This window comes from Cupressus sempervirens, chromosome 8 (assembly GCF_028749045.1).
Source record: "Cupressus sempervirens isolate cs-2001-9-10 chromosome 8, ASM2874904v1, whole genome shotgun sequence".
Lineage (NCBI taxonomy): Eukaryota > Viridiplantae > Streptophyta > Pinopsida > Cupressales > Cupressaceae > Cupressus > Cupressus sempervirens.
In genome coordinates, this window is record NC_143125.1 from 67227160 (window position 1) to 67237156 (window position 9997).

Sequence of the window (9997 nt, forward strand, 5' to 3'; positions counted from 1 at the left end):
GTGGTTGTAACTGGTTGTAACCACATTCGAGTGTATATATTCCCCCTCATCTATTATTATTAAACTAGTCAAATGTTCAACTTCTCTTTTTCATTTTTGTATTAGAGTGGCTATCTAACATACTCCTAATGGCTTTTTTTTTAAGAAGTGTTTGGCGCGAACTTTTGATGGGCTTCCTATGGAGAGGTGTTAGAATGGACTACAAGTTCTATCATAATTTGTTTTGCCACTACTTATGCAGAAATCAAAAGAGCAATGCTATGAAGAATTTCTGGAATTCCAAAAGTAGACAGTAATGAACGGTTATTATTTTTTTGTATTTCTGCATATACGATGATTTCTTTCTATGCCTTACCCCTATGGCTCTATCACCTTCCCTCCTCTCTATTCTATAATTCCTCCTTCTGCTGTCTGGATTTAGTCTTTATACCGAGGTGGCACCGACTGTCTTTTCCAAAATCTCCATCTCTGTAGTTGCCACTAGAAAAGCTAAGGGCTTCCTCTGCCTACCGATGACGTTAAACATGTATTCAACCTTCTATTGCAATTGTGATGTGAACGAGACATCAATAAACTGAATCTAATGGCTACAAACTATTCTATAGCATGCTGCACGAAATGCAATCTTAACAAATGTGATGCTTGGGATCTGCAGTTTTAAGGGTTAGAATTTTTTAATTGGCAGTGGTCTAGTCTGAGATGTCTATGATCAAATGGTCTTTGTAGATAAAGTACACATCAAGCATACATCATTTTTTAAATAGGAGTACAAAGAAAGGTACAGTCATTAGAAAAACAGCATGGTAATTTTGGGGATAGGCTAATTTCTATCAAAAAAGTACCAAATATAAAATAAAGTCAAAACTTCTTTTTTTCCAGAGTCATGAAACATAGTGACTTTTTCCTTTTTTTTTGTTGCTTTCAACTACAAATTATGCAGATCATGAAGATCAAATGCTGAAATTTTCAAAAAATTCATCATGTTTTCGAATTTTTGAAAATTGCTCAACTGTATAGTTTTAATGGAGGATAGCCACGTGCATAATTTTGTATGTACATATACTTTCTTTTAGAAATATAATAGTACTTGATTTGATAGTGGAAGTGTTGTTCATCAATATGAATTTTATTAGATAAATATTCAGGATTTAATTTTTATATTAGAAAAATTAAGATACTTAAATTGCCATAGCAAGAACTATAATTGGTCTTCCTCTTGCAGACTATGTGCTTCATTATGTAGATATTTTTGGAGTAAATAGTGTTAATGGAAAGTTTTGTTTAAAATTTTAGTCGTTTAGCTTCAAAATGGAGAATGTTATCACAATTTTGAATCGTATAGGCAACCTAAAGTCTCTCCTTAGGAAACTTGCATAAATTAAGGCTCCTATGGATGATGATACTAAGGTCAATCTGTTAAGTTATTTATCTTTCAAATATAATAATGTTGTCTCTAGACTTAGCGAGATCACCTTGCAGTCTCTAGAGGACATTAGTTTAAACGACAATAACTTTTTTTATTGTATGAAACATGGCCACACAACATGGATTTGGAGAACTAGAGCTAATGATATTCTTAGAGGAAAACTGAAGACAGACTCTAATAAAGAAGGTAATGTTTCTTTCATTGAAGATGATGATAAACCACATAATGGAGAAATCTTTAATACATATCATATTAATCCCAATTTTTTCTTGTGAACTTTAATTTTTGGAGGTTGGTGACATCAAAGGATGGAGGATTTTCCTTCATCTCAAGTCAACTTCTTGCTTTGAGATAGTACTCTACATGAGAAGTGTTTTAAATAACATTTTTATAAAAAAAATTCCTTTATTTTTTCCCCTGATATTGTCAAATGCAAAGAATATATGTTTTGTGAAGCTTCATTATAGAGATAGGTTTGGGACTCTGTATTTCACTAAATATGATTTTTTATCTAGTGAGGTTTAGAATATTTGATGAAGAATTATACACTTTTGTGGTTACTAGACAATGTTAGAAATCTATCATATCTCTTCAGAATCATTGTTAAATAATTGAAGACTTTTTGGATTAAAGAACACAATACAAAGCTATACCTTTGTGAGGGTCATAAGAGAACTTGATGGAGCCTTTCTTAGTTTAGGATTTGCTACTCTATAAGAACATTTTCTCAAAATATATATTCAAGTTATGAAATCAACATATATTTTTATGTAAAACTCATAGGTTGGGCAGGGTCGTAAGGTGAATATTAGATTTCTAGAATCATTGTAATAATGGGGACAAAGTTGTCATAATTTTGTTATTATATATCATTAGCTTCAGGTCTAACCAACTTGTTGTTGTAACTACCTTTGAATCTATATATTTCTCTCATCTCTTATAAATAAACTCATCAAAAGTTCATCTTCTCTGTGTCAATTACTTTTTTATCAAGGGTTAAAGTCATCTCCTAGTTTATCTGATCAAAACAATCACAAATCTCTCAAGGATGGAAAGGATTGAATACCTATCAACTATTTGAACATATGAAATAGAGACTCATGATCATTAGGCGGCACATACTTTGTACCGTATAAATTAATTTGGTATTAGTATGGATTAATTAGTAGTGTTAGATTTAAATTTCTTTGGAATAGTGAACATTATATCAAATAGATTCTAGTGTTCAATGATTACATGTGACTTTAAAAAAATTATTAATTTGCATACAATTTTACAAATTTAAATCTTAAATACTTACTGAAATCATTGATGCAAGATATGAGATATAATGAAATCAATTAATGAACCACTACTTGGAAGAAATAGAAGACATCTCAAGATGAAGATGTTTGATTTTACACAAATGGAGATAATTTTTACATTGAGACTTTAACTGGTGAGAGCATAGAAACACCATTATTTCTATACTAGGTGAAGATCAATTTTAAAAGTACAATAATAGATTTAACGTTGTGAGGAAAGGATCAATTCTTTTGAATTTAGAGTAGCAATAGATATGGTATGTTTGTTAAGGGATTTATGGAACTCTACTAGCAAGAGAATTAAAAGTATTAATATATAGATAATTTGTTAAAGTAAGGTTGATATTAAAGGAGGACCAAGTTGATTTTTCTACTAGATATAGAAGACTTGTGTTTCAAGTAAATCTATTGGATATCAATGATGTAGGAGGCAATGGAAGTAGTATTGATGGAGGAAATAGTTTGAAAGTCTTGTGAAAAAAATCAAAACTATTTACACATTTTTAGTAGAGAAAAAATACATCAACTACTTCCATTAGCTTCATAGATCCAAAGCTTTGTATTGAGGTGAATTCAATAATATTTTGGCTTGTTAGTTATGATTTAGGGAAATGGTATTCAATAGAATGGAAGCTTAGAGAACTTAACAAACCAACTACACACATTAAAAAAAGGTAAAAACACTTAGAAATATTTTATAATTAGATTACAAGTGATGAAGTATTATTGTATTTAGAATTTAACTCATCTAAATCTACTTGTAAAATATCAAATTTGTTATATGAGATTGATTAACATAGTACACTTCTAATATTTCTAGAATGATCAAAACTATAATTTTTTTGACATGAAAGTATTAGCTCTCACACTACCTCTAGTTAGATTGGCATGCCTCTTGTAGCTATAATGATATCTCACATTATTTATAGTTTATAGAAAAATATTTTTAAAATGGTAAAGAGAACACATCACATCTTCAAAATTATTTTATCAAGATATCATAAATAATAACAAATCTTCACCATGATTTGCATATAAACTTATACTCAAGACATCACATAATATATATAAAACTATATTTGCATTGAAAAATCTACAGTTACCAATATCATATCTCAAACTCTCTATGTTTAAGATTCTACACATATAAATTATTTGACCATTAATGAATATATATGATATTTTGAACTATATCTCTTCATCTCTTCACATGATATTTTCTAAAGATAGTAAACAGTATTGCTATCTATAATACTATAATACACTAATGCTTCTATGAAAGAATCTACCTGCTACTGCAAACACGGAGTCATTAAATATTCCGTAAGGCACCGTAAGGGTTTGGGTCCAAGTTTTTGTTTCTGTCTTGTATAGTTTGGACAAAATTAATTAGAGACCTCGTATACAATGCTCCATCGACGTTAAGATCTTAAATTCTCTTCATTAATGTGAACATAGGATGATGGTTTGTAAACATTATCCTCGAGGATTTAGCTAGGACCCCATGTTAAATGGACAAGATTTGTGGAAAGTTTTTCATTCAGTGCTGTCATTTTCCTGCTTTAATTACGGACATCATTTCACTGAAATTAAGCACTTTATCAATTTTCTGCCAACGAAAATCCTGTGTGAGAAGGCATAATTACACACCGTCTTGTACATTGTAATGATCTTCACCATATCTATATGAGACGTGCCACCTGGTCTCTGAAGAAGAAGGATTAACATTTATAGTCATTTCACACTCACATCTGTGCCCTTTGGTGGGCAGTACAGTGCATTCCACGAGCATTGCGTGTAGACAGACCATGATTCATTCCCACTTTTTCTTTCTATATATGCAAACCATTGCAGCACCTTCAAAATCATCATCTTCTTCTTCAACTTTGCATAGTGGTCTACCCGTTGATTAAGTTGGATAAATATTAAAAGTTGTTCCCATCTCAGATTGTCTCATTTCATTCAATATTTGCTTGTCAACTAAGTGCAATGGCAACTGAGAGACACCTGTCAGCCACTGACGGAGATATGATCACAATTCTCAGCATTGATGGAGGAGGAGTCAGGGGGATCATCCCTGCAACTATACTTTAGTTTCTAGAGGCAGAGCTTCAAGTGTTTTAATTCTATCCAATTCTAAAGGTTTTTCTAGTTTGCTTACCATATTGAAAACATCATTTTATCTAAAAGTAACTTAAATTTGTTGACAGAAACTGGATGGCCCAGATGTCAGATTAGCAGATTACTTCGATGTCATTGCAGGGACAAGCACAGGAGGTCTCGTTACCGCAATGCTAACTGCTCCAAACAAGCAAAACAGACCATTATTTGCGGTCAAGGACATTACACAGTTCTATTTGGACCAGTGCCCTAAGATTTTCCCAGTCAAAAGGTTAGTGACCTACAATTCACACGGATTCTCAGTTGGTAGACTAAAATGGACTATTAAAAGAGTAGAAGGCACTAAGGTGTTTATTGAATCCTCGCACCGGTATTTCGGGATGGTTCCAATCAATATATTCTACTGCGAGAGGCCCAAAATATAGTGGGGATCATCTGCACAAGCTTTTAAGAGATTTAGTGGGTGGCGTTCGATTGCACCAACAACTAACTAATGTGGTCATCCCTGCCTTTGATACCAATTTAGAGCAGCCCATTATTTTCTCCACTTTCGAGGTGCTTTTCTTCTTCTCTCTTTACCCATCTGGGTCCTTTCTATACTAATCTTTTATAAATAAATAGATCGTCATTTCTGTGTGTGTTATATAGTACAGGCAAAACATGATGTATCAAAAGATTCATATATGTCAGATGTATGCATTAGTTCGGCTGCACCAACATATCTTCCTGCCCACCATTTTGAAACAATAGATTGTCGAGGCGACACGAGAGAATTCCACCTCATTGATGGAGGAGTGGCCGCAAACAATCCAGTAATATTTCTACATACTTGTTTATTGGCTACAGGTAACTAGAATGTTTTTTATAACTGTGCTTTCGATTTGTAGACTTTAATTGCAATCGACGAAGTGACACAAGAATCTCTCAGGCACGGCGATGATTGGGTATCTCTAAGCAAAGCAGAGGTGAATCAATTTAATAAATAAACATTATCTTCAACATAAGGGCGTCATGAATAAATGAGCATTAATGGGTAGCAATTTGTTATCAGGACAAAAGAAAGATTTTGGTGTTGTCTCTTGGAACTGGGTACAAAACGGCATCGTACAAGGCAAGTGATGTTGCAAAGTGGGGACTCTTGTGATGGCTCCGTCAGGAAAATGCAGTACCACTAGTCGACATTTTTATGCAATCAAGTTCAGATATGGTGGATATTTATACTTCCTTAGTCTTTCAAGCCTTCGATGCTAAAAAGAACTATCTGAGAATTCAGGTACATAAATTTCTCCATCAATACAAGTTTTTTACCCGTTTACTTTAAAGTGATCTTCACTCACAAGTTGTTTGATTTTAGGAAAATGAGTTGACTGGAGACACAGCGTCTGTGGATATCTCTATTCCGGAAAATCTGAAGGAACTTGTGAAGATAGGGAAAAAGCTTCTGGAAAAAATTGTTTCGAGAGTCAATTTAGAGACGGGATCGTTTGAGAAAGTTAATGGGGAGGGTACCAACAGCGATGCCTTGATCAGGTGAACATTTGTTTATATAATCATAACTGCTGCTCATTTCATTCCATTACGAAATGGAAAACCGACAACTGTTACTGCTGATCTCTTCACTTATGCGTAGGTTCGCAAAGGAACTCTCGGACGAAAGAAAGTTACGAGTGAAGCGATCATCTCTGGTCCGAGGAGTTCAACGCAATCATGGGAAAAAAGAACCTCTACCCCGTAAAATATTTTCCTTAATGCTGGTGGCCCGAGATAATGTTTGTAACACCTTCTTGACCGTGTAATAATGGTAATTGCTTAATTTTCGGAACTGAAGTAAACCAAACGATTGGGTGAAATAAAGCGAAAGTATTTTCCTTATTTTCACCATGCACGGGTTAAATTGATAGTATTATTAATATTATTAACATATAGTGTTACATGTAATTTCATAAGATTTGTGTTTTACTATAAATATAAAGTGGACATTTTATGTTATTTATTTATTTATTATTATCTAAAAATGACTTTAATACGATTTTATCAATATGTAGTATAGATATTTTTTCGAAAATTGATATTAGGATTCAACTTTATAGTAGCGCTTCACACAAATTTATTTCTCGTGAAAATGAATAGAATAAATATTATTCATTGGATACAAGTGTTGTTCGTATAGTTGAAGCACTATTCTCAATCCATATAATACAAGTGTTAGAATAAGAACTCTTTTATGAATGCCATTTAACTAACCCATTGATTGTAAAGAATATTTTACTGTTCAACTAGAAAAAACTAAGTGTCTTATTATGAAGTTCTTACTTGATTCTTTAGTCAATCTTAAATTACATCATTGTGCAATTATTTTTTCGAATATTGATATTAGGATTCAACTTTATAGTAGTGCTTCGCACAAATTTATTTCTCGTGAAAATGAATAGAATACATATTATTCATTGGATACAAGTGTTGTTCATATAGTTGAAGCACCATTCTCAATCCATATAATACAAGTGTTAGAATAAGAACTCTTTTATGAATGCCATTTAACTAACCCATTGATTGTATCACAATCTTGTTGTGAAAGAATATTTTACTATTCAACTAGAAAAAACTAAGTGCCTTATTATGAAGTTCTTACTTGATTCTTTAGTCAATCTTAAATTACATCATTGTGCAATTACATGTCAAATTTTACTTTATCCTTCAAATTTTAGTTTCTATTTCCAAAGGGATCGCTTAAGAAATGCACAAGCTCCATCATATTCTCATTTCCCATGTCTAATATGAAGAATAATTGCATATGTTGTATCTTCACTTTCTTATGTATCGTCAACCAATAAAATGTTGCAAAATTCTTTAATTGGCTCATGCAATTATCTAACAATATTAGGTGTTGCATCATGTGTTTTTCTCTTTCCATTAAATTATTATGAATGTCTCAAATCATTAATAAAAAAAGATTGATGAATGTATTATTAGTTAAGTAGAGATTGTGCTCCCTCAAAAAAAAAAAAAAATCTCTTTAGTACTATCAAGTGTATACCTATAGACAAAAAATAAATTACTACTTATATTAGATTATAATATAGTGATTAAATCTCTTCTTGTAGTAAAATAATTAAGTTCTTTGCAAAGTCAATGATATAAATTTGTAATGTACCAATTAGACGATGTAGTCTAGAGTAGACAAATGGGTGTTGAAGGAGGGAAGTTAGGGTCCTCCAAAATGAAATGTATGTTGTTGAATTTGGATGTGTAGAATATGAAGGGGTCATAAGATGGGTTTGAATGTCTTATGCTTGTATGGACTCTTAGAGTAATAAAGTGTTTTCTTCTTAATTAAATCGTATTGATTTAATTATTAAGTCACTTATTATCTCTAGTTTACTTAAGATAAACTTTGAGCTTTTAATAATTAATTCTTTTATTAATTATTATCATGCAACCTAGGTTTTACCTTTTAGGGTTTTGATCTCCTTTATAAGGATTGATCTCTTTGTAATAATTCATTCTCTTTTGATAATAGAAAAAACTCTTTTTGCTCATCAAGAATGTCTAATCTGTAGATCTAGGAATTCCAACTTCCATAGCTTTTGCTTCTCTCTTTTTGTGATAGGTGTTTGCATGTATATAATTCTTGGGAGCTATGAAGTTGATCTATCATCAACTTCAACATGGACAATGGGTATGGACAATGGTACTAATGGTATAGAGGAAGGTCAACCTTAGTTATCATGCAAAGGAATTGGGGCAATGTACGATGGTATTTGTATTACTATATGATAAGGAAATGTTGTATGCTAAATCATTATTATTTTTCATTCATTCCATTATGAATGGAAAATAGACAAGTTTTAATGATGGTTTCTTGACTTGTGCGTGGGCTCACAAAGGAACTCTTAGATGAAATAAAGTTACAAATGAAGTGATCATTTGTGGTCTAAGGAGTTCAATATAATCATGAGAAAATTCCTTAGCCATTAGAATTTATTTGGTTAGTGCTGGTGGGGCAAGATAATTCTTGTAAACCTATTGGAGTGTGTAATAATGGTAATTAGTTGAGTTTTTAAACTAAAATAAAGAGAAAGTACTTTCATTGTTTTCACCATGCATAGGGTAACTTTTTATTTTTAGTACTTTTCATAGGCTAAGTACTATTGTGATGCTTTTTACATTTCATATGTTAACTCATGATTAAAAGTTTTCCTTGTTGTTGAGAAAAGATTGATACAAGTGTGGGGATGTATGTCAATCATTGCTTTTTCACTGATGTCAAACTTGCTACCTGCTGGTAAGACAACTGCTTAATTGATTTGAGTACTATCATTTGTTTGATTGATGATGAGAATTTGATCAAATGAGATAACAAGAGCACCAAGAGGAAAGGTTGCATTATGATATGAAAAAGGAGTACAAAGATCAGTTAAGATAATGATGATATAGTGTATTGTTTATCTACTTAAGGCTACAAAGATTGGATATATTGATTAAGTCTAGAAGAACAAGTAGGAAGAATTGTGTTTTCCAAGCATGACTGAGTGCATAGTAGGCCCCATGAAAAGTTAGTGCAAGTTGACCATAAAATTAGTTGGAGTTGAGAAAAGTGAAGATTTAAGTGTATGTTGAGAGATTGTTAATTTATGCTAAGTAAATTTTACTTAATGTCAAACATCATTAACATTTAGTGTTCACCAAGTAAAATAGTGTTGACTGAGTGGAAGAATAGTATGGAAGCCAAATGAAAGCTTATTGATGTCGAGTTCTAGTATTATGTTAAATCGTAGATTTCAAAAATCTGAGCTAGCTATATTGTTTTCTTGAATTGTGTGAAATGTGTGGAAGATAACTATGATGAGCTGGTGGCACAAAATTGAAGGTAAAACATTTTGCAATGAATTTAGGGAAGAGTGAGGAAGAAGTTTCTAGAGGAACCAAATGGAAAAGTGGGTAGATTCATTGTATCCTACCTAATCATACGTAACCCTAAAATGGACAATTGTAGTTAAGCAACAAAAGATCCTAAATCTCTATTTAGAGAGAGAGATGGTTAGAAGAAAATTTTGTCATGTGTGAGAACCTAAGGAAGACAAGGAGTCTAGTGTATTGCTTCATTCTGTGGCTAAATAGAAGAAGACTGCAATTGACAATCAAA

General features: G+C 32.0%; 1 pseudogene across 1 annotated transcript; it reads left to right on the forward strand.

The window, feature by feature from the left end:
* The first annotated feature begins 4617 nt into the window (after positions 1-4617).
* On the forward strand, positions 4618-6850 carry LOC149541644 (patatin-like protein 2; annotated as a pseudogene). Its single transcript, XR_016355151.1, has 8 exons — positions 4618-4845; positions 4941-5190; positions 5264-5406; positions 5505-5663; positions 5739-5816; positions 5903-6124; positions 6206-6381; positions 6482-6850. The product of XR_016355151.1 is annotated as a patatin-like protein 2 (transcript).
* The last annotated feature ends 3147 nt before the right edge of the window (positions 6851-9997 follow it).